The sequence below is a fragment of the Podarcis liolepis genome (genome assembly GCF_965112155.1).
Source record: "Podarcis liolepis genome assembly, chromosome: 6".
Lineage (NCBI taxonomy): Eukaryota > Metazoa > Chordata > Lepidosauria > Squamata > Lacertidae > Podarcis > Podarcis liolepis.
In genome coordinates, this window is record NC_139559.1 from 44,291,369 (window position 1) to 44,318,186 (window position 26,818).

The 26,818-nt window shown below is 39.7% G+C and overlaps 1 protein-coding gene and 1 long non-coding RNA gene across 5 annotated transcripts in view; one reads left to right on the forward strand and one right to left on the reverse strand.

Moving 5' to 3' along the window:
* Positions 1-26,818, reverse strand: part of FOXP4 (forkhead box P4) — a 151,694-nt gene that overhangs the window by 122,682 nt on the left and 2,194 nt on the right. The gene's annotated exons all lie outside the window — the stretch shown is intronic.
* LOC310709536 lies at positions 12-10,801 on the forward strand. The gene is made up of 3 exons (XR_014527563.1): positions 12-272; positions 3,948-4,070; positions 10,694-10,801. It is a non-coding gene; the product is annotated as an uncharacterized lncRNA (long non-coding RNA).

Here is a 26,818-nt window from a genome sequence, read left to right on the forward strand (position 1 = left end):
ACCTTTACACATTTGACCCCCTGAGTAAGTCACAGCAGATAAGACACCCACATGCATCATCTGTGTCTGTGCCTTCCACCTCACTGCCAAGTAGCACTGAGTGGCGGGGAGAAAGCAAGAGCCCATAAGCACAACAGCAACATTCCAGAAGGCAGCAAAAACTCTGTATTTGCTTTCTACTTGGGCAGCAGGTGCACTTTCCAAAATGCTGAGGTAGCCGAGGAGAATAGAGTGCCCCACGCTGTAAGAGACAGCAAGGTCTACTTAGATCTGTGAGTTAGAAACTGCTAGGAGCCAAATGGCTCTTGGGACCTGGGTTGTGGGCGCCAAAACAGAATGTACAGTCGCCATTTGGGGGGGGGGGTGTTCAGCAACACTTTTTATTTATTATTTTGATAAGCATGAACTAGTACACAATTCACATAAGTGAGACTGTTAATATCACTTTAACAGAAATTATTAATACATGTTAAATTTAGTGTTTACAATATAAATATTGGTACCATACTTCAGTTTTCAAAACACTCTACTATTTATTGCTAAACTCCTTAACATATTGTTTATCCTTAACATATACTTTGAGGCTTCAAAGCACAAACATTTCAGTAATCCTGAAGTTTCAGTCAGGCTCAAAACATGGCACCCAGATTTTTTGAGGTGCTCACAAATGGAGAATCTTTAGGCGCAAAATGCAGCTGGCGCCCTGCTAGTTTCGAACCCTGTCTGTGAGGGTCTATTTTTAAGCTTGGAAAAGAAAAGTCATCAGAAGATAAGAGAATTCACTTCGATTAGAAAAAAAACCCCTGATTCTGTAAATAGTATATGGGCTAAAAAGGAGCAAATATCAATTTTGTCCAAACTTGAATGTCAAAAAGCAATCTGAAGAAGTGTGCATGCACACAAAAGCTTATACCAAGAACAAACTTAGTTGGTGTCTAAGGTGCTACTGGACAATTCTTTTATTTTTTTATATGTGTCAAAAAGCAAGACGCTCCACTCACTAGTTCCTGAGTGCACTCCACAGATAAATCCAAGAAGTTCAGAACATGGAATGGTACAAGCAAGAGCTGTGCACTGCAAGTACAGTAAGCCCTCCAAGGATCTCACTTAAAGCCCAAATTGTGTATAGTCAAAACACAATGGCAGTCCCACCCGCCATTGCACCCAAAGTATTTTTTCCTGGATGCTCACCCCCCCTTTTTTTAAATTGCCAAACACATAAAGCTGAATGAGCACATAAATTGTGAACTTACTATACGGTGGTAGTACAGCAAATTGTTGCATATAAGTATGAAGGCCAAGCATGCACACAGCAGTAGGCAATATGTGCAAATACACAAACATACATGCATACACACATCCTTTCCCACTCCAGAAGCCATGACCAATCTGAGATGCATGAAGATTCCTTCCAGTACCAAAATATGAAGATTAGACTGAAAATTCACTATGTAGCACATCGCACGCTACATCAACAGCATTCTGTCTAGATTAAACAAACCCTAATCTCAAGGAAGCATAGGGAGAGAATATATTCTAAACCCTATTCACATATGTACCCTTGTGTTTTGGACAATTCTCTGGCTTTCTTGCACCTTCTATCACATTCTAGCTGAAAAAGGAGGCCAAATGAAATTTTTAACTTCTGGCACTGAGCTGGCAGGAGCTTATTTTTGGTTGAAAGTCGGAACATACTCTTGTCATATTTTAATAACCACAGTCTTAGAGATCCAAATTCATACAGCTTCAGGGCAATTCCCATTCAGTTCCAAACTCTGAAAGTTCAGCCCCTCCCAACATTCAACCAAACCGGTTTGCCCAATTCATTCTTTCAGGCTTCAGAACTACCAAGAAAGGAAGAGACTAAGGCCAGGCATAGCACTCAGTTTACCACCCAAAAGGTCTTCTCCCCAAGTTGTGAATGCCAGGATTCAAATACATCAGCATGCAGCTACTCTTTGCCAAAGGTTAGAAGAAGTAGCTAAATGAAACACTTAATTCTTTCATTTAAGTTTGTAAATATTTTTATTTTATTAATTTATTTCATAAAATTTATATGCCATTCACTATAAAAAAATCAAAACACTTAACAAAAGATAAAACAGTAAAATAAAAAAACACACATATTGTTTTAAAGAAGTGGAGATGCCAATATGTTCAAGGTTCAACAGTCAATCCTTTCCTAGCAAAGTCCTGTAAATTTCCCCAAGTCTGTTTGTCTCTCCCTTAAGAATAAAATCTGTTGCCTATATTCTGGCAAAAGATCACAAAAAAGTAATGGAAAGGAAATGCTTTATGAACCCAGGAAGATGAATCCTATGCAAAGAAGGTGGGGTGATGAAGAACAGACTTGCCCCAACTATCCTAACTAGCAACGTACTATTATTAACTTACCTAAACATTTCTACATCATCCTTTACTGTACTTGAATTTTAGGGTGATGTGCAACAAAAAATCATATCATAATCAAAATTACAATAAAACAGCAAAAAAAATGTTAAAAACAAACCAAAGTTTACAACAGACTAAGATACTTGGGTAAATAATAACATTTTTTCCAGGCACCAGGCACACTGCAATGTATGCATCAAGTGTGCCTCTTTGGGGAGGGCATTCCATAGGCATAACGCCACTATTGAGAAGATTCTGTCTCTTGCGGTCAAATGTATCTCTGATAAAGGAGGTACATGGACATGGGTCTCAGCAGATCTTAACATGTAGGCAAGTTGGTACTGAAAGAGATGCTCCTTCAGGCATAAGAGATGCCACAAACAACACTTTTTCATGCCTAGAGTTTCATTTTTCTGCTTATTTTATTCTCAGCATTCAGCAAATGATCTGAGGCTAAGGCTAAGTAGCTGGGAAACCGAACAGTCTTTTTAAAAAAAGATTTATTTTCAAGTACTGTTGCACTGAGAACAGTGATTTTCTAGGCCACCTTATAAAGGTTATTTCACAGAATTCTTTCTGTCCTCCAACTGCCAAGGAGAAATGTGTCACACAGGAAGCTGCCCTAAGCCTCATGGCTCATCACCCATGTTGAAACCCCAAAGTCTACATACTGCACCATACTACTTGATATTTTGAATTCCAGTCTGTGGAGACTTGTAAAAGGTGTAGTAAGGAAGGGAGCAATACCTCCCTAGGACCACTTCAGAATGCTACAACTTGGCCTTTAGATTGACTAAGCAACACTAGTGCTAGCCAGCAATGAGTTTGCACAGCTATCTGAAGGATAAAGTATTTTCTCTCACAAACCTTTACTCACATTCAGTCTTTGCTTAAACATGTGAAGAGTTGAACGATATTCCTCCCCAAGTGTGGGTAATAGGAAGTCTTTAGAAAACAGCTCTTAATCTTAAAAGGCTTTGGGTTCAGGAGGAGAAGAAGAACCTAGGATTGCTCAGAGTGGCTTTTTACCCTTTAATTAACACACAAACACATGGAAATGTGGAAAGGGATTAGAAAATAAAATCTGCAAGAGCTAAAATGAATTTAAAGCATTACAGTAAATTAGAAGAGATTTAAGGAAGCAAGGATTGGCTTAGTCCAGGTACCCCCTTTAAAGGGATCACACCTATGGATGCTTTCATCTACTACTTTCATCTAGCTAAAAAAGCAACTTTTTATTTTGGAATAAGCCCACCCCATGCACTAATAGTCATTAAAACAACATGACAACTTCCCTTCAATGTCCCATGCTCTTGCACTTCATACTTTTCTATAGTCTAGTGTTGCTTCTAGCGTTGACATTCATTAGTGAACTCACAATGCAAAACAATGTGAAACCCTGTCCAGATTCTGTTGCTTTCCAAGTTTTTCCTATTTCTCCAAATCCTTGACTCTGAAGAGGAGTTGAAAATAATTCTATGGCAGTTGTCTCCCTGAAGCTGGAGCCAGGGAGAAGTTGCATAGACTTACATTTCATACAGTCTCCTTTCTCCTAGGTCATAAAGAAGTGAGAATTGTAGACATTTCCATTGTACAACTGGGGACTCTATTTTTGACAAAGGAAATAACATTTGAAAGTCCAGTCCAGGGGGTTAGACCATCAAGACTATGTGCAGCAGGTAAAGTATTTACAAGATAATGAAATTTTTCACGGGAGGTGTTCAACTGGTGGGAATGAAGATGAATTAGAAAAGGATCTATGGGCTTCTAATGCAGCCTAGAACAACCTTTGCATATCCACCATTTTAAGCAAAACTTAGCACTTAAATAGGGGACCACATAGTTAACAATGAGCAGGAATTGGCCTCTCCAATACAGTCACTTGCCTTCCCCTAGAAGGGCCATAGGTCAATATTCCATGTAGAAGGTCTCATGTACAATCCATGGTATCTCCAGATACAGCTAGAAAAGATTCCGCCTGAAACCCCGAAGAGCCACTGCCAGTTGATCCATAGAATACAGATCTAGACAAACCAATGATCTGACTTGATACAAGGTCACTTCCTATGTGCCTTTCATCAGAATGAGGGGGGGGGGAGGGAAATAGCCAACTTTTAAATCCTTCCACAGTAGCAGAGTTTCTTCCGCCATTATTATCCTATATAAGATGCCAAGGCTAGAATTGGAAGCCTTCATCTCTTCTGCGGAGAGGAGTGACTGGGTGAGGCAACCGGCCTGCTTTCGCTGCCTTCAGCGACTGAAAAAGTGCCAGGCGTTGGCATCCTGGTTTCACCCACTGCTTGCTTTCTGCTGAGCTCTTGAAAAGATTAAAAAAAGAGCCCCACTCCATCTCATTAAGAAAGTAAACACAAGAGCCATCTAAGTGTCTAATTAAGCTTCTAATTAGTCCCTGCTTGTTACTAATGCAAATTAGATTACGCCGCTTAACTACAGCATGTCCACAACACCCTTGTTAATTGCGGCCTTTTGAAATTAAATTACTCCCTAATTAGCATATCAAAGCCATTGATTCGAAGCCAGGAAAGATGAGGGCAGAAGGAAGCTGAACGCCAAGTTTTGTTAATCAGGGACGACTAATTAAATAGTGACGTTGCACACACAGGGGCTCCTGCCTTACTGTTTGGGAGACTCAGGAAACCATATGTGTGTGAGAGACTGGGTCTAAGCGAGGGTAACAGAACCTTCCTCATTGTGTCACCCTGAAGGGTTTCAAAAAGGAGGAGGGCATAGTGAAGAGGCTACTGCTTGCCAGCACTAATCTGTTCAGAGATGGCAACTGAATTTTTAAACTTTTGTTCTGTTGCCACCGGGAAGGCTATTTCATGCTATAACGAATAATGCATGTTTCCAACACGACTGCTCTTATAAAAGACATCGTCGAAATATAATTGTGCATATGCAGTGCCTCTGGACTTGCATGCGAATAACTCTAGCCAATAGTTTCCTCTGTTTTTAGAACGAATCTGGTCATTCACAACTTCTGACACCCCAAAACAAGTGTAGTCCTCTATCAAACCAATTAAGGCAACCTAGGTTTACCACCAAGTTCACACCAGATGCATCTTAGGCATATACCTAAGAATGGGATTTAAAAAGCCAAAGAACATTTAAGAGCTCAGATCTGAGTTTTCCAAATTTTCCATCATATCGTATAACCCCCCTAGTTTATACCAAACTATACATAAAAAGTGATACAGAACAAAAAGGTCTTGCTTTTAATCAAGTACAAACCACAATGAGGATAGATTACCAGATTTTAGGAAAGTGATTATAACCAACAGTCCTGCAAAGAACAAAATCCTGTGGCATCTTACAGACTAACAGATGTATTGCAGTGCAAGTATTTGTGAACTAGAGTATCAACAGATACCTGAAGCATGATCCTCAACTGACGATAAGGCTACGGAGGCTTGAAGGTGGGGGACAGGAGACGAGGCATGTAAATAGCAAGGCCAGAAGTGTATGAAATGCAAAGAGATCCTGTGACATTTCTGTGGAAAGCTCAAATGTATGTAATATATACAGAGTGGCCTCTCTTATTCCCAAGAAAAGAGCAAGAGAACTACTAAGAACTGTCATATCCTCACCTGTTAACTAGGGATTATTGGGGGGGGGGCTTTTTGCAAGGTAAAAAGGGGGAGCAAGAGGTTGCCTACGGTAAGACACCTTTGTGCATCCTTGGTATACATTCTGAAAGTCCAGGATGGCTGACATGCGATCTGGGGCAAAATGTACTACCCCACTGCCTCTGAAGGAATGGAGTCCCTGAATACTCTATGAAAGTGGGGAAAAGAAAAAGAGCTATGTTTCTGAAGGACAATCATTCAGACACCATTTTCTTGTTAAATATTTTCTGCATGTGCAAATTAACTTATATTCACATTAATACCAGAATATGCACAATGCAGTTCTTAAGGACTAGATAGTTCTCCACTCGCTTGGCAAACCCAAGTGATAATAAGTACCGATTGTCACTGCAGGTACAAGCCAGACTAAGAGTGTAATATTCAAGTGTGGCTTATAGCAAAGGATACTATGAATCTATAAACTAGATTTTTTTCCCATTTCATTTTTATATATATAAAAAAGAACACCTATTTTTTGCAACCCAGGCTTGTAATCGAAATCATATAAATTGTATGACTTTTCAACAACTAAGGCTCAGAGCCATGCATGCCAACCTTGAGAATATGTACCACTGAACATGCAGGGTTTAAAGCTGTTTTTCCATAACAGTATTTTATAAAAATGAGATTCATCCTATGCATACATCCCACTGCTTTCAATGCTTATTTCCAATAAACATATATAGGATTTCAGGCTATCATTCAAAGGCCAGACCTACAGTGCTAAGAATTTAGTCACTGAAAATGGACCAAAAAAGTGAGAGGGCAAATGAAATTTCTAGTTTCATGTGAACAAACCCTCCATTTTATTCAGCATTAGAAAACTAAGGTGACACATACTGACATAAGTTATTCAAAATATGCTGGAAAACGTATTACTTGAGCGTGCAGTTTTTTATGGAATAAAAAAAGGACTTAAAATATCTAAATGAGAATATACTTTGAAGTTGTAAGAAGGAGCACACCATCCAATATCAACCTTGCCCACTCTAGAAAGGTTTCACTACCACACTACTACAGCTACTTGACTTAGTGCATAGTAGGGGGAGGTTGGATTGTTCTGGAAGACTGCAATCTTAAACCCTCTTGCCTAGGAGTAAGCTCCATTGAACTCAGTGGGACTTACATCAAACAAGTATAGGGCTCTAATGTACATCTTTCACGCTTGATGCATATAAGTCACAATAGAAGTGAAAATTATACAAATTCTGATGTCTCCACCCCTCTGGAAGTGCATGCCTAGAGATCCTTTGATCTGGACTGTTTTCACACACTAACAACGCAACCCGCAGAATTCTATCTGTTATATTTTATCTGCGCAATCACAATTAATTTCAGGAAGCAAAAAGTCTTGTTGAAAAAGATGGCTTTTGAGCTGTCTGGCCCCAAAATAGCCACTACGCATTCCGTTTTGGTGACTGTAACCCTGGTTTAAGGAGCCATTTGGTGCCTAGCTTATATATCAGAGTTTCTAACGCTGCTCCACAATGAACTGCACTGTGAACTTCCATAACCAATTGAAGTATCAGGGTAAGCATAGGAGGCTGCAACTAAACTAACAAGCTTCTAAGGGTAGCATAAAACCAGGACTGTTGAAGCATTTTATAGTCTAAAGTTCAATTTATGCTCTGTAAGACCAACACCTAACCTGAAGTTCTGTCATCAAACAAACCCCTGACTGTTCCACGAAGATCATCTTTGGTACAGCAGATGACCAACTAACCATGCTGTTCTGCTTAGTAGAAAAATACATTTCAATATAGAAACCTTGAAAGCATCACTTTCCCAAAGGGCCCAGAGAAAAAAAATACTGAGTTTTCCAAGTCAATCAGTGATGATGAAACTAAGAAGAGGGATGCATACACCCTTCCAACTTTTTTCCTTTGCATAATAATAATAATACATGAAGCTGCTGTCTTAGTGCAGAATCTACTTAACAAAATTAAGAAATCAGTAATTCAAGGGATACACACAACAGGAACAGCTCAGTTATCACTTTATATCTAACACACCAAGCTAAGTGGTGTTCAGGTTCACAACTAACTGGAGCATAATATTGACCACGATTTAATCATGACTTGGTATTTCTCCTCCTACCCCTTGATGGTTTAGAACAAGCAAGTGACAAAACACAGCCTACAGAGTGTAAATGGGTCTTGAACATTTTTGCGAGCCCTTGAAAAGATAAGCTTGAAATCAAAATAGCAAAGTGCATTGTAGGCTCAGAAATGGGTGAAAAAGTAGAAAGCCCAGCATTATTAGTAGTAGAACACATAGTATGCAAAATGTGCTATGTTCACTTCCCAACTGAACTAGATGGTCTACCCCTTAGACACTACTAGGTTCAACCAGAGGTAACCCTTGGGTAATTATTAATTACACTCCAAAACATTTCATTTATTTGAGGTCCAAACTATTTTATGGCTTTTGCTGTGCTACCATCAGGTTCTCACATTTGGGGATTTTTTTGCAGTTTCTATTAGTAATAGGCCAACCAGCTAAGGAATGGAGTCAGTGACACATTACTGATTTCCAGCTAGTTTTATTTTTAAACTTTATGTCAATTATAGTTGGCAAATCTGTTAGCATTTTTAAGTTGCAGATGCTTAAATATATTCATCCTAATAATAATAGTTTCCTACTTTCATTCTGAAAGAGGAATTGCATCGACCACCATATTCACATAAATAAGAATTATGCCAATTACACATTAACCTGCAAAATTACTTGCTATGCAAAACTGAACTCCAGTGGAGTTTTCTTAAACGTGCATATGGTTTAATTTACAAAATTTCATTCACTTTTGCCGAATCAGTAGCTCTGCCTGTAGGGGAAGCCATTTCTGCATGACAAGTCTATGCTCTCAGCTGCGACTGTCGTTAATCAGGAACACTACCATTTCTCAACAACAGTTGTATAAAAACAGCTATGAAAGGACCAAACTACGCAGAGAAGCTAGGTGAGATAGCCATTAAACAGACTTGCTGGTAAGTTTACACTGTTGTCTTCCATGATTATCATTTTATATCCAGACAGATGGACAGATAGGGCAAAAAACTTTAATTTCAAAATACTTCTGTAGAGTCTAATTACTAGAGGGATCCCAGTCTGAGGATGAACACTACAGGATTGAAAACAGTAGCTGTAAGGTGAACGATACATACAAGTTTATATTCTTGCCAGGTCTGTGAGAACACTTAAGTACCATTAACAGGAGTGGCCTTCCTAAAGCAATGGAGATTGAGGAAGTGAAAATTTTGTTCTCTACTGCTCATGCTATTCTGTTGCAATCTAAAATTTGCTCCATCCATCTATTCATGATCATGTTATAGAACTAGGGAGACATAGAGTCTGAATAACTCTGCAGTTTCAGTGTAATACAGAAAAGAAGAGAAAAACACTTCAAGATATAGTTTATTTAAATAATTTTTAAAGAAATAATAAAAAAAGCTTGTGCGAATAAGTCAGTACCTTTGATTGCCAGCTTTTTGTTTAAGAAAGCAGAAAAGGGGACAAAGAGTTGAGAAGTTAATAAAGTGGGGAAAGAAGTCTATTCATATTGAAGGAGTCTGTCTCGTCTCGTGGGAAGAACCGAAATTTACAACAAAAAAATTACTTCAGCAGAGAAAAGAAGCAGGTTTAAGTGAAGGTGCTCTACGTTTTTAATTGAAAGGGAGAGTCAAATGAAATATCCAATATCCCCATTTGAAAGAGAATGAAAACCCAGCTACATTGGCAAGAAATTGCTAAAGCACTATTTTTTTTCCTGAAGTCTTCTTAGGAAGTAGAAGGAAGAGGAGGTTTCCTTTCTATACTGTATATGAAGACACCCCAAGAAAGGCGGGGGCAGAAACAAGTTTTATTCATTTATTTTATATAAGAAGAGTAAGATAATAAAAGAAAGTTTTATAATGTCACAGTTTGGAAGAAGCAGTAGAGGGGGGGAGAGAGTGTGTTTTAAAAAAAGCAGCTAAGAACAGAAGGACTAGCTCTAACCACCCGCTGCACAAGCCTCCTTCCCAACGAGATTCAATTAATTGATAACAAGAGGCATCAAATTAATTTTTCAAGGATGTTAGATTTTGATGAAGGAAAAAATCTCTCTGATTTTAATCGGGGCGGCGTTTAAAAGGCATAAATGAATATCCCTTTCTAATCATCTGAGGCGCCGAGGAAGCGCCAAGCGGTTAACGTGCAAATTCAAACCGTTTAATTAGGGGGGGCAGGGAGGAGGCAGCATGGGGAAGGAAAACAGTTTCTCTTTTAAGAAGCTTTTATGAAGAATTTTTTTATTATTAAAAAAAAAACCCTCTCGCCATTATGTACTTGTGCAACACGCAAAATTTCAGCTTGGGACAAAGTCAGGAGTTTTACTCTCGAATAGAGATAATTTCCCATCACAACCTAATTAAACAGAAAAGAAAATACAAAAATGGAAACAATTTAAACCGTGGATGAAAAAAGAAAATGAATGGAATTGCAACTCTTAGCCACACTATGCCCTCAATGTTTCCTGCTACTGGAAACCTACCTTACACACTTGCACGTGGATAAAAGTGTGCAGGAAAGAAAGGAGACATGCACAACACACAAAATTAAAGTAATGAAAGGAAGCCTCATCTCCCACCTTGATTTGCGTGTTTACATTTTTACAGGATAGAGAGGCTCTGAATGACTTTGCTGCTCTGCAAGCAGGGATTTAGCTCATGGAAAGCTCATGCGAATTCACCAGCGGAAGACATCAAATACAATTAGTTTGCATATGCTGTGTCCAGTCTCCTTCATTCATAGCTTATACAAGAGAAGTCATTACCAGTCATGGGACAAATTTACACCTCAACAAGATTTTCAGATAGCAGCACCACCACCCACCACCCAATTTCACATTTGGTCTCACATTCAGTAAAAGGTTTAATATGTGAATTAAAACATACTGCCCCACCATGTAGCATGAAAGTCAAATGTGGGGGGTTTAGTTGTCATCTCAAGCATTAGCTACATACAGCTAATGGCTTAATCACCAATTCAGAAACAGACAAAAGCATTTCTGGCCCTACTAAGCGCGCGTGTGTGTGTGTTTGTGTGTGTGTTGTTTTCTTTGCCCCTAGAGACAATGAGAAGTCTGTCTGCCCAGCTACCTATAAATTGCAAGCACCAGAAATATCCACAGGTACACTGGCAATATTCTGATGAGTGATCAGCTGAGGAGGGGATGCTTAATAAAGCAACTATGGCTCAGCCCACATATTCTAAGCTTAATAAGGGCAAGGGAAGCCAGTTGCTTCTGCTAAAACTACAGTGGACGCTCAGGTTGCGAATAGGATCCGTGTGGGATGCACGCTCGCAACCCGAGGCAGCACGTCTGCGCACGCGTGGGTTGCGATTTGGTTTTGCACATGCGCAACCGCCAAAACCCGGAAGTAACCCGTTCCAGTACTTCCGGGTTTCGGCGGGTCCGTAACCCGAGGTATGACTGTATTGTCGAATAACCCCAAACATCAGATGCAAGAAGAAGCAGGCCAAGGAACAAGCTCTCATATAGAAGTGTTCATTTAAACTGCTGGTTTAAATGAGGGAGAAAGCCTTCTCCATGATGGCCGCATGGGTTTGGAACTTTATGCCAGTGCATCTGAGACAGGCTTCCAGGCTTCAAGTTTTTCAAAAGGCTTTAAAGACATCTCTTTTTTGACTAGTCCAGTCTTGAACTGAGAGTTCCTAGTTGAGATTCCTGCATTGCAGCAGGGTTGGACTAGAATGACCCCTGGGGCCCTTCCAACTATACAATTCTATTTTTCTAGTGCTGTAAAAGTGCTCAATTGGCCAGCTGAGCATATTTATTTGTTTTGTTTTCGAACACTGTATATATTTTGCAAACTTTTACAGTTGATATTTTGTAAACATTCCCTACTTCAAGCCACTGTGGATGGGCATCATCCAGAAAGAAATACCCTAAATAAGTAAAAATACAGTAAAATTTGAACCCCCTCCCACTGCAATCACAATTTCTTCGGAAGGCAAGAATCTGTCTTAAATAAGACTTTAATTTTATTTTTTTTAATCATGCAGGCATGCACTACAGAATCCAAGAAGTAAAAGGTATTACCGGCAACTTGTTAGGAGTTGTGTGAATCAACTTCCCTGATTCAAGTTCTGCCCTGTTTTATGAGAGTGAAGCATACCTCAGTCATACCACCAAGGTAGCTGCTGAAATACTACCATCATTTTGTACGTACTGCCAAAGAAAGAACAAGAAGATGCAGCATAACAAGTACTCAGATACGGAAAGCCTATCCAGTGTCTTACTCTAATTAAGCCCTTTACTCAACAGAAGCAGCAGTTTGCTGTCAATGGGGGGGGGAGCAACTACTATCCTCAAGAACATAGTGGAAATGGGCCTTGGCCCAGTCCCAAACTGCTCTATGAAAATGTTTGCTCTGTTAAAACTGTTCCTATATCCTACAGCTTATCAATTTTTTTTAACAATAAAGAACTAATAAATCAGAATCAGTAAGTAGTACCAGCAGCCAGGAGACAAATTCCTAAATCCTCCAGGCAAAAATGCATCCAGTGCATACATGCCTATAGTGCAAGATTATACCATTTAACTGGTGCCGCCCTCAGTGCAAAGCTGTACATCTGGGAACTCTGCCTGCTTCAGTTAATTTTGCCTTACAGTTTACAAGGCTCCAAATTAGCCACTTCCTTCAACAAGAAACAGCTAAGAACTAGTTTACTAGTTTTAGAATAGGCTATTAAACAAGTAACTGAATAGCTCACATCACAAAGAGAATTGCATGTATGCACATGTTAGATATGAGCAAATCTAACTGCACCCCCCCAAAAAAATAAAAAAATAAATGGTAGCTCTGTAAAGTCAGTTGACTTGGCCAACTTCGGTGTGATGCCAGAAATAGCTGCAATAATTTCAATTTAAAACTTTCCCATATTGCTTTACTGCCACATGGACTATCAGGGGAAAGAGACTAAAAGAAAACAAATGGAGCAAAGAAGATAAATATGCAGGTTCTTTTTGACCTAAAAATTCTTGGTCATCTTATGCTGGGTAATATGTGTAGCCCAAGGTCCTCAGCACCTTCCAGCTCCTGCACTCTTGATTTCACAAAATACACAATACTAGATTTATAGCTCTGAAGAAATTGTAGCTTGCATGATCACAGGACAAGCATGGAATCGGAAGAAACAGAGCTGTTTCTCCGACATGTCTTAACTTTTCCTCTACAGCAGAAAGTGAATCTCTCTACCTATTCAATCACTAACCCATAGCAAGAACTCCATATGACAGCAAAATAAATACTAGTTGCATTCAGGGCTTTAATGGCAGCGTTATCGCTCCTACTGAGAACTGGAAAGAGATTCACAATCCAGCTCATCCCAGACTAACAAATCAGATTATGGTAGTCCTCTTGTGTTTATGGGTCATGTTGGAACCTCTCCTCCACCATCCCCCCACCTTCCCCTTCAGCTATGTCAGGGTGGAATGCTATTTCCAGATGATTAACAGAGTGATTTTGGCTTTGTTACTGCTGCAACTTTTGTCACAAAGTGCAGGCAGTCTGAAGCTCTTTAGACAGTCACCTTCATTTGCACACCTTGATGTGTTCTGTTTCACATGGGGACAAAACAGTAGGGCCTGAACATGCCTGAGCAATATCCAACATGCCAATCTTCGGGAACATAGAAATTATCAAAAGCTGCAATTTCTGCAGCTTGAAATATGGGGTTACAGTTTTTTTAGTTTTAATGGATATATCTTAAAAGTGGGCCACGCAAGATGTCAGCATCCCATTCCCGTAGTTGGCTAAATGTGAATGCCTAGTTCTAGAGTAGTGCTAGATAATACACTCCTTGCAATGTTTGAGATTTTTATACCTCCGTATAAAAGTTTATCAGGGTGGTTCACCAAAATTTAGAATAGAGGAAATACAATAGTGCCTTAATGCTATTACTGGGCCAAAAAGGGAACTTTCCGTTCTAACAGGTGGGGGAAGGGGGGCAGTGGCTTATTTCAGACATAAATGATTTTTGCACCAAGAGAAAAGTGCTATACCTGCACGCCTCCCTGTTCCCTATTCTTGTGTACTATAATGCAAGACTTTATTAAATTTCAGTTTTCAGTGGAAAACTAGGGAAATCATATCCTAGTTTGTAATCAGAGATTAAACCTGGTTTCAGGTTTCCTGGTTCTAATGTAATAGGAAACTGATTTAAACAAACCCTGGTAGTTTTTCATCAGAGTGCATAAGAGAAGGGAAAGGGAGGAAGGGCATATACAAGCGTAATGTTCATTCTCAGTCCAATGTACCATGGCTTATTAGCAAAAGATCAGCCTAAAGTGGGTCAACATGACTGTCTTTGATTTCATCAAGAAGGAAGCAACTAATCATAGTACTTCCAATACTGTGCTACAAATTCCATACACACAAGAACAAAATGACTGATAGACCAAAAAGTGAACTATGTGAATGAAAGATTGCTGAAAGGAATTTTTTATTTTATTTGGGGTATTTCTATACAATCTTCATAGTATTTTATTCTAAGATGGTCTACAGAGTGTCCAAGGAGGAAGAGGTTCAACAAAGGCAACCTGGAGACCAAGGATCAGAAATCACCCTGAGTGCCACTCTAGTCTCATCCCAGACCTTAAAATCCAAGGAAACTCTTAAAATTCATTCATCCCTAGATGACAGAACACGTGCTCCAGCACTAAATAGCCTCAAATTGGATACATCACTAAGTGGAGGCATATAAAGATTTAAGAACACTGGAAGGAGAAGGATTTTCCTACTTCAGATTAACTAAAATTACTAGGATGACAAAACCCTTTCACGGAAGAGATGGGTTTTTAAAACGCTTCTCTCTCATTTCACCGATTCTTACTCCTGGGTTACCACTTTATCAGGTCCATATGTAGTATAATGCAAACTGAACCTCATTAGAAACTGTCACACTCAACCTTGAACTTGGGTCAGGGGAGAGTACAGTACAAACGTTTAGGCCCATTGTACATAATAAATGAAGTTACATAGGTTTTCTTAGGGTGTACCATTTCCAGGTGCAATGGGGTGGCATCTGAATGCTTCCCACAGGGGGAGGTCTTGGTACACCAGGATAAAGAGTTTTAATCTTCTCTAAAGGGTGTTTCTCCTGATGCCATGGAGAAAATTCACCACCTGCAATCTGAAGTGGTACAGCCCAGGAAAGGATTTCCCACACAATTCCAGTGATTGTGAAAATAGGGTCTAAAAATATTGCTATTTCTCAGGAACTATGAGATTCCCTTCCACACACACACACACACACACACACACACACACACACGCTAGGTAAAATGTCACAAGCACAGACACATCATGCTTGCCATGCCACCTTTAACAGACCTAGACAGTGCTATACTTACTTTATAATATGTCATAAATAATGTGTTAACATGCCACTCCAAGAAAGAACTAGCACCACAAGGAACCCCTCACCAGTTTCTCGAACCATTACATGCCGTAACCAAGAACTACAGAATCCGACAGACATTATTCAAACAATTCCTTTCTTTAGTTTATTTTAGTGCACTGTACTTCAAACAATATATTTTCAAAGCACATGAATATGTACAGTACCTTTAAAGGAAAAACACAGCCCTACAGCGCATCAGCAAGCAAAAGCAGACATTTGATTTTATGCAATAATGTGTCAAATTTTGGAACAGAGCTTTCTCCGTGTGGCGGCATGGGCTAGGGGAGGGAAGAAGCGCCTGGTTATTCCAAGTCAGGGCAAGGCTACTATATCAAGGTTTCAGGCAGCAAAACTTAAAAATTCACATTGGACTTTTACTCTAGACTGTGAAAACACTGTAGAAACTCTATAAACATTTTCTGCTGACACCAGAGCATGGAAACCTCTTTTATTTCAATAAATATTACATTATTAAGAAAAATGATAGTCAAATAGTAAGAATAGTCATGACGGGGTTTTTCATTTTGCCCTCTGCAAAAAGGTCAAGATGCGCTCGTACTGGTTTCATAGTACAAGGAAATACATCAGTTATCAAAACATTGAGTATGTCTCCCTTTATTCCAGATGGCTATAGAAAGTCAAGAACACGCACACACACACACACACACAGAGAGAGAGAGAGAGAGAGAGAGAGAGAGAGAGAGAGAGAGACTCTTTAACTCTGGACATTTGCATAATTCAGTGCATAACAGGGAGTTTTTATCTGAAGTTCCCATCCTAGTGTAACACATGCATGTTCAAAAATGCTTTTCATTAGTTATATTTCATTCTGGCCCTATTGATCCCTTAGAATCGATCGTCTAATAGCAACCAACCCCTTCTGCCTTCCCTTGAGAAAGTCCTTTCACAACAGACAAGAGATTGCATTATTGTAGGGAGAATAAAGCAGCGGGAGAGTTGATCTAGAACTTCCCTCACCAAGTGCCTTATTTACCACGCTTGGCCCAGTTCTGCTCTGGATTCCAAACCAACACTAGGTGTCTGCATTACCACCAATACATGGACTCCACAAGAATGGTGTTATTTCTTTTACTGGTAGTTGCCCTTTTCAGTGATCAAGTAAGTTGTTCTACCCTGAGCAAGCTACATGGTAGAAGACACAATATAGGGCATTTCTACTACAGAACACACCAGATACATACAGTGGTACCTTGGGTTACATACGCTTCAAGTTACATATGCTTCAGGTTACAGACTCCACTAACCCAGAAATATTACCTCGGGTTAAGAACTTTGCTTCAGGATGAGAACAGAAACTGTGCAGCAGCGGCGCAGCGGCAGCAGGAGGCCCCATTAGCTAAAGTGGTGCTTCAGGTTAAGAACAGTTTCAGGTTAAGAACAGGCCTCCAGGATGAATTAAGTTGTTAACCCGAGGTACCACTGTACTTTGCACATACACCAGCCTCCTCTCTTACTCCTCTGAAAATTACAGATAGGTAGCCGTGTTGGTCTGCCATAGTCAAAATAACAAAATTCCTTCCAGTAGCACCTTAAAGACCAACTAAGTTAGTTCTTGGTATGAGCTTTCGTGTGCATGCACACTGAAAGCTCATACCAAGAACTAACTTAGTTGGTCTTTAAGGTGCTACTGGAAGGAATTTTGTTCCTCTGAAAATATTTGTATAGTCGGTTGCCATACATCCGGAATTTCCCAGACATAGCCGGCAATCAGCTGTCAGAAACAGCCTCTGGGCAGAAATTGCTGAAATGTCTGGGAAAATCTTTACATATGGCAACCTGTGTTGGCAGTGTCTTTTTTTGTCGAGATTTTGCCAATAAAAAAAATAAAAGCTCAACCTTACAGTATAGCCCGGTAAATCCTATTTGAGTATCCTGTGGGAGGCGAGATACTAATTTCTGCACTATGGTTACTTTTAAGACTTCACACTGAAATACTATGGGAAAATAAAAACAGTAGGTGCAGTCTGAAAGCGTACAAATTGAAACAAGCAGGACTCTCATTTGTAGATCATTTCTCTGAATGTGGTGATGGAGCCAAAAAATAGTTTCTATTTTTTAAAAAAACAAAAGGCTGCAAATAGCAAGAATTCTGTGTAGCTTTTGTTTCAACAGAAAAAATGCTGGACAAAGTTAACCAATTGTACTCCATTATAAATTCCCCATCTCTAAAATGGGGATAACAGCAAACTGTCAAAGAGTATGTTAAAAAGATCAAGAATACAGAAATTTTAAAAGCGTTACAGAAATTAATAATACACAACCTGATCACAAATGTAGAACATTTTATCCAAATATAGATAGTGCAACAACTTTGTTATGAAAAATGAAAATATTAAATCTCAAAAAAACCAGAGTATTAAGTTTTAATTTCTAATTGCCTAGGGAGAGAAATGATCGTTTCTGTCCTTTCGCTATGCCACACATGACTCTCAGAATTACACGACCTGAAGTATGGGATACTTGAAACCAAATATTGGCCAGGCATAAAGGTAAATTTTAAGTTAGATGAACAAAAAGAAAATGCTCAGCATGATTGTTATGTTGTATTATTGAAATGCCACTTTATCTGACTGAATGAATAGGGCGTAGGAGAGAAAGCGACCTCAGTGCAAAGATTTTTGGCACTCAAAATTAAAACGATGCCTCCTTCCATGAACAACATGAATGTTATGTTTACATCAGAGGCAAAAATAGGACAAGAAAAGGTCAGGGGTGAAGTTGACTGAAGTCCTGCAACTTAAATCTTTAAATCAGAACAATTGCTTTCCTTCACACCTGCAAATTCCACCTCAAGAGTCTACTGCAAAAGTAATATTAACATTCTTTCATCACCCAACTGCATAGTTTGGTCTAGTTAAAACACACATAAAATCTCAAAAAAGTGACTGCTTTTGATATATTTTGTAGAAAATGGTTTCTACTAGAAAGGGGGGAGGGTATAAGAGACGACTCTTCTTCCTCCTCCTCCTCCTCCTCCTCCTCTTCTTCAGTTCTCCACTCTGCTGTGCCAGCCTCCCCCTTCTACTTATTGGAAAAAAACCAGTCTGCACTTTTTCTTTAAGTGCGAGGGGAAAAACTGCTAAATTTTGCTTGCTAAGAAAGTATCTTGGCATTATAAACTGCCATCCACTTCAGATTAATGCACCCACCCTAGTAATACACGAAGGCAGAGAAATAGAAGAAAACCAGGGCACCGTTCATTAATGAACAAATGCAACTTGCCAGAGTCCGTAGCCATAGTCTGTGTTTGGAGAAGGTACCTTGTCAAAACAAATGCCAGGCAGCTGCAAGAAACAAAGGCACAACATCTTCTAAAATAGAAGCTGGGGCTTGCCTAAAACATTGTGTATGTCCAATAGTTGAACCAAGATGAATCAGGGAAGAGAGGGATGCCAACTCTCTGCATAAACTACTTGGTATCAGCATACTCTCTGGAATTGGAAAAGGTCAATAATACTGAAAAGTGACCTCCAAGAACCAAGTTGTTCTAGACCAGTGTTTCCCAAACGTTTTTGGGCAACGGCACACCTGTTTACCGGAAAAAAATCTCGCGGCACACCACCATTAAAGCCCCGCCCCGTGACGTCATTCGGGGAGCCGGCGGCCCGGGCCTGAGCTGGAAGGAGAGGCGGTGCTTTTCGGCACAAGGCAATCGGCTTGGAATTGTTTCCCGCGCGCTGCGAAAGGGAACAGCTGCGGTCGCGCGAACCCTCCGGCGCTGGGAGGGGAAAGGGCGGAGTCGCAGAGCACCAGCTGGCTGAGCGGTTGCGCGCAGCGTTGCGCTTTTGGAGAGCGTGCGGCTGCTGCTAGGGGATCCGGGGACGTGAGCAGGCCTGGCCCGACCCGGGTTGAAGGAGGACAAGCCGGCAGCGCGCCAAGTGAGTTCGGTTGCGCGCGACGGCCCCCGCTCCCCCCACCCCCGCCGGATCCTCGCCGCCGCCGCCTCTCGCTCGCCTCCCTCCCACGGCACACCAGCCGATGTCTCACGGCACAGTAGTGTGCCGCGGAACACCGGTTGGGAAACACTGTTCTAGACTGTTAGGCTCACTGGAAGATGAAGATGTAGCTTTGTATTATATCCTTGGCACCCCTCTATGAACTTTTTCTTGCCTTCTTGAAATGCTTCTCAGTCAACTAGCTGGGCACACAAAAAATGTTTGCTGGGCATTTAAGTGAGCCGTAAGAACCTAGTTACACCATACGGAGTGCCCCCACCCACCAAAAAATAGGAACGCAGAGAGATGTTAACAGTACTGTTTCCACTCCCTTGTCTAGGCAAAGATAATGCTGCTTCAGCCTGAGCTAGAAGGAGATAGTCATCAATTTCAACTGGCTGTTTATTGTGACGTTAAGGGCTGGCTGTAACTAATCAGATTGCAGCAAAACAACTTGCCACAAACAGTCCAGTTATGTCAATTATCTGATATTCAGCATTTCCACCTTTAATCCCACATCTGGCAAATCAGGACCTAAACCAAAAGGCGGCAGCATCCTTTCACACGTAAATCGGAAGAGCTCTGTGACCCAGACCTTCGTCCATCTGGGAAGCCATTTCTGAGAGTCCCAAGAATATCTTCAGGGCAGAAAAATGGGCAGAGCTGGGTCAAATTCAGGTCATGCTATGGAGTGCTTTCTATACAAAACACACTGGGTTCAAGTTTAAAAACTCCCTACTAGGTTACAAACATAAATCATTTGTAAATATTTTGGAGTTAATGAATGTTGAATAACAAGAATGCAAAGAATTATCCTATAGGGTACACGAGGAAAATTAAGGTACGAAGTGTTTGACGATGCTCAAATATCACTTTGCTCCATTATACTGGCATGGTATTGCCCTTCATCTAAAAATCCAGCTGTTCCCTACCTCACTACAATGGATGAAGTCCTGCTATTTGACAGGATCTACTGCCTCTCCCATTATATACTTCTTTTCGAGTCTTTGCTGCTGGCAGAAAAACAGGCTTTCTGCATCTCCTCCAATCCTTCACACACACACACACACACACACACACACACCACAAGCAAGCTTTTTTTCACCCTGTTCATGTGGTCAAGTACCTTATTTACAGAGGCTTTTCTAAGGTGCCCAACACCAAGAAGTACACCCAACTACTTCACTGTAATTCTATTCCAAAACGGGGGTAACTGTCATTGAAATTAGATGTTACTGAAGCAATGACCCACCCAAAGCAACACAGGATGATCACAGCACAACCAAAAAGTGAACTAGACAGTCTAGGTCTTGAAACACAGGTCAACACCATCTACTTATATCGGCCTTTTGCCTAACAGAAAATAATCACTATGTTTTATTTGAATATACCTGGGTTGTCATTTGTAAAGCTTAAAATGTGCGTGAACTAGAAGTGTATATAGGAAATAGACCATAGGAAAACCCTAGAAAAACTGCCTGAAAATATCAACTAATTCATCTACACTCTTCTTTGCCGCTTCCCATGTTTTATTTGTTTGTATGGGGCCATGGGATATGGGAGAAGAGTTTTAAGCCGCTGGCCACTCCTAGATTTTTTAAAAGAGGAATGACTGGTTTTTAACTGAACAAACTGCCTCTTTGGGGATGGGATATATTCCCCAAAACTGCTTTGTTCACTCCCGCATGTGTGAGTCATTACACAGTTTCCTTTTGACAGGATCAAACAGTGCCAGATAAATCCAGAAGCATGTTAGCTCCTATGCTGCCCTCAAGGAACACACTATACACATGCTCCGTTGCCTAATACTGCAGAGGCACACTGGTCATTTCACTGTCTTCATGCAGGATGCTTTATGCTTTACCTGGTAGTGCTATTCCACCCTTCTTGTGTTTATACAGGCAAGTAGGGCTCTCTTCTAAACCATACTAGCATAAATTCGGGAAGCTAAATAGACTGAGGAGAAATAGTGCCAGGATAGTGTTCATGTTAAAATATCCAGGTTCATTGGCATACAGCTGCTATATACAAATGGGCAAATGCTCCCTTTCTTCAAAAAAGATACAAACTTCTCTTCCTTTATGAATTTGTAGGGATTTTCCTTATTCATATTTCGTCAACTAGTGAAGCAAAGTCAAGCTTCTCACAGAGAATGACTTTTATTTATTTATTTAACAAGATTTATATACCGCTTGATTGTAATAAAACCTCAAAGCGGCTTGCCAAACCTTGCGGGAAAGCCTCTCCCCACTTCGAAGTATGAACTGTTTAGTTTACCCCTGTATTAACACACTTGCCTGGTAGCCATAAACAATAAGGAATTGCATGCAAGTGAGCTAATGGACTGACAGACGATGGATGGGGCACTCCAGCAAGTAAGTTGCTGCAGGACAGAAGCTGCCTCCTCTTCACCCAGTACAGACATGCAGCAGGCTGCTGGGAGAGGAGCAGAGCTCTCTGTCCCTCCTCTGCCAACCCCTGTCGGCTAATTAAAACATGTGCATGCCAGTGACTTCCATAGGTTTGTTTCCAACTCTGGTTTAGCTGCTGCCTATATGCTAATGCCCGTTCAAAGGCACCACGTGGTAAAGTTTCGCCAGTGGGGCAGAATAAGAAGCAGCATATCAAAACAGGGCAACAGTGGCTTCTCTCTCCCACCCAAGTATTTCCAATGCTTGTGTTTTTTTTATCGATACTTAGAATTTTTATAGTGTGCTTTTATGAAGTTTGCATGCAGTTAACGTAATACTCCATCCAGAATGCCAGGATACGCAACAACCCTTAATGGTGGCAGAAATCCTCGTCTACTGATCCATTTGTTGTTGAAAGTGGATGGAAGTGTTTCAGGTAAGCGGGCAGTGAATTGATCAGATTCTGTCTCTTTGCAAGGACATGGAGGTTGGGTGACATGTGCAGGCTAGCAGATAACAAATGCTGATATTGCCATAAAGACCAAGTCAGTAGAGAACGATGTGCAATAGTGAATTTGAAAGAGTCAGATTCACAATGCTAACTAACACCTTGTCAGGGAAACTCTACTGACCTGATGAGATACTTACATTGCAAAGTTTTCAATAACCGTCCTCTATACAGACAACCTCTGTTCACCAGACACAGCAGGGTTTTTATAAAACAAGACGAGAGTCCAGGTTTTCCCAATGAATCCCCACACTATGGATCTTGGCTTAAATTACCTTATGTATACAAATGTGCAAGTGCACTTGTACTTTTTAATATATCCTTCTTCCTAGTTCAGCTTTTTAACCCTTTCCTAAAATCAGGATCTCTGTGGAAAATATATTAACGGATAGAAATTCAATAATCAACTGAACCACCAGTTCAAACGTGCGCACACATATATACACTGTTATAAGACAAATTGAAACTGAATTCTGGAAATGTTCTATCTACTGCATTCCCCCCTGTATTGCTTCAAAACCCTTTTCACGTAAGACAAGCAGATTTTTCAAAGAAAACAAAAACTGTTTTAAATTCCATGTGCAAACTGCACACACTAGAACTGAAACTCCAGTGTGGGTAGAAGAACAAAGTCAAATGTGAAAATAGTATTTTTAACTTAAAAACAAAACAAACATTTCAAAAGCCTCCCTCTTGACTACCAAGAAAAAAATGTTTATGACCAGTGAAGGAGCTTCTGAGACAAAGCAGGACAATGAATGTATATAGAAATGTATTAATGTGTCTATTTGATCCAAAGCCAGAAAAATTAACAGAACAAATCAACAAATAGAAGTGAATGAAATCTAAGTTTGTGGCATGGATGCAAATTTCAAAGTTTATATAATAGTAAAACTGCATTCAAAATTTGAAAATTTATTATTTTGTTAATCATATCGCCTATCACACACCTCCCAGGTACAGATTTCCCTCATATAATTTAAGTCATCACTCTTTTCCTATCAACAACAATTCTGAAGGTGTGTTTTAACCTGCCATGTGGCAATTACTCCCAGTGTAAGGAGGAAATCACTCAGCCCTGGAGGCAAGTGAATTAGCCAAGTTTGAAAGGTGGCATCCTGTTCTATGCAACAGCACAACAATGCCAAATTGAAAATAATTAAATCAAAACGGGCATCAGTGGGACTTGTTTTGAAGTTGTTGTCTTTAAATCATGTTAAAGATCTTTTATTGCCCTCTCTTAAGACAACTGGGATAAAACAATATATTTTTGCAGGCAAAAGCAAGTTCCTCCATAAGGAAGCAATAAGAGAGCCTTTTTCTACCCTGAAGGCCAAACCATACACAAGCAGAGTTTGATTATAACGGCTGATAACGAATTTCTTGCAGGATCTCAGTGCCAAGAACCTGTGTAACAATATGTTGTCTTCCTGAAGCACAGGGCACAGATGAGTAGCTTTATATGATGTTATCCCCTAACCTTTTTTTAGAGTGAATGCCTTTTCTAGAAACAAACACCTGCTACCAGTAAAGAAGGACTTTGGTGAACAAATGACTTCTCTCTCCGCTTCAACTTACAGGGAAAATCACTGATTGGAAGTGCGAAACGGAGGTGGAAAGCTCTTTACTAAATTGCGCCAAGCTATAAAATTTACATTCTAAGGGAAGGGGAGCACATATATGCTCATCTTTTCTGTTAGATCCATCTCTTCCCCCTCTAGTTTTAAGGTGGGGGTTCAGAATTCTGACTCTCCCCAGTTCTCACACAGGCACACACTTTATCACAGCAGTCCTAACCATGGTTACTTGGAAGTAACTCCCATTGAACTTAGTGAGATTTATTTCTGGGTGAATTGCACTGTATGTCACTTTAAAAAGCAAAACACAACAGTATCTTTTTTTCCTCCAACTTCGATCTCCCCCCACATGCAACAGAAACATTTCAGCCATCACCCCTTCCCTTCCCCATTTCAGCCCCACAGCGAGACACACACAAACATTATCAGATTCAAAAGCATCCCCTCTGCCATGAGAAAAGAAAAGCTCTTAGGCTTCTTTGGGCAAAAACTTCACAACTGACTGCACATAGTTCCCGGCTTGGTTATTAGAAAAGAAAAAGAGAAAGCGCCTGAAGTGGTTATTTTATTTGCTCTTTGTTTTATAGATTTCCCCCCTTTCTTCTTAAAGAAACCCTTCTTTCTATAAAGAGAATCTGAATTAGAGATCCACCAGATTTTTTGCTATTATTGATTGTACTCTTAATAAATAAAAGAGCAATCAAAATGTTAATATAATAAGAAAATATGCAGTGTAAATTGAATGAACTATTCACTCCAAATTATTTTCTCAATTATTACATCCTTTAGTCCTACATGCAAACAAAAAAAACTTTTCTTATTATAATCCTAAACTGTGACATTAGAGTATCAGATGAACTTGACGACTTCATGGTCTAGAAAGTTACCAGTCCGGGAAGAAAGAAATTCCATGCCTATTTACCCAGCTTTCCTTACAATATTACACAATGGAGCTGTGAAAAGGCAGCCTACTGTATGTATCTTACTCTGCAAGAAGGTTTTTGCCTAACACCAGTGCTTAGTGCCTGTGGGACTGGAGTACTCCCCCCCCCCTTTTAATATTTGCTTTAAAAGAATTCAAAAATGGATGGGAGAGAAGGTTTTTGATCATATATTTCCATGCCAAAATACTCAAATTAATCATATAAGATAGCACTTTACTAGAGAAACATTTTTCCTTTTCATTATGTTTGTAGTTTTAAAATATAACTAATCACTTGCATCAATTGTAACTAAATAGATGTTCTCCCCACTCAAAATTTAGATGTTTACATTCTATGCACATACGCATAAGCATTAAGTTTTGAAGATTTGTTTAAACTTTCAAGAACTTTATATAAAATCAATTCAAAATACAGGAAACACAGGGGCTCAGCAATTTACTCCACTTCAATGTGCACCCATTTCTGAGGGGGAGAAAATAAAGGAACAAAGATTTGGAATCAGAACCAACTGACACACACACACACACACACACACACCCCACCGGACCTGGTTTGCACAAAAAATTATGAATCTGGTTCTGACCATCTTTCTTAGTTTAAATCTGACTGGGGGTTTTTAAAACTTGAGAGGGGAAGGGGGTTAAATATTTTAAATCATGTTATACAAGCATCACTCACCTGCAATATATGCTCTCAGTTTAAAGTACAATTAATAGAAATTAAGAAATGTTAAATATGTGTAAAAATGGTTTAGGATCCTGGATGCTACTGCAGGCAGCATACACAACTCACAGGGCCCAGTGCCTAAGGAAGTAACACACTGACAATTTGACAGAAAATGGCCTGTGAGCAACACAAGCCCCTTCTTGTGTAAATGTTTTAACATGTAGTAATATATCTGTAGAATACTATACTATTTCTGTTGTTGATTATACCCACCTTTTAACACAATGTAATAATTCTTTTTTATTGTACACCCCACAGCTTTTCTGAAAGCATGAAACTGAAGTTATAAGCCATTGCTAAAAACTGGAGTAAATTTTTGTCTCCAAAGAAACAGTATTTCGGACTGAGCACTTGATTGAAGTCAGCAATGGGCCCTGGAATGGGATCTGTAGTGAAATTCCTTAGGGCTAAATTAAGAGGAGACAAATCTCACTATGAGTTTGTCAAATGCATTCCTTGTAATACTGCGCTTCAAAAGACCTTTTAGAGTCTAAGTGTCTCTAATGAATTAGTATACCTATTCTCATCCATTTGAAGTTTATTTTGAACTTGAGGAGAGATGATTAAATGATTTCATTTTTTAAATACCAAATTCAATGGAAGTTTTTGTTTCAGATCACATACCCAAAAAATGGTCTGCCAAAATAAAACCATTTTTAACACTCCCCCCATATTTGAACTCATCTGCGTTACGTAGCATTCAGAACTTTATCACTTATGAAAATTTATAAAACAACCAAGATCCGTCACTTTATTAATTATTCTGCTGTGTGTTAATGGTGATAGAAATTGAGCATTATCTTCACAGACCCATGTCAACTACAAGTTTTAAAATAATTTTTACTTGAAACTTCTCAGCTGCCCAAGAAAGGCTGGTAATGAATTTGCTCCCTTTCTCTTAATGACCGACTAATGCTCACAAAACTATGATACACCTACTAGAAGACCCAGTCCCAACTCACAATCACAGCAAAATATCTATTGAGCTCCTTTTTTTAAAAAAATATGTTGATGTTTTAGGTTGTTTTTTAAGATTTGTGCTTTTAAAAAGTTCTCTCAGTTAGGAGAAACCTATACAGATAAACCGAGAACATCACTTCTAAGCTCCTAAGTCGGAATATAAATTTTCCCCTTTCAAGTTTCAATCACCATGGCATTTAAATTATATATATTTGCACCTTTCCCACTTT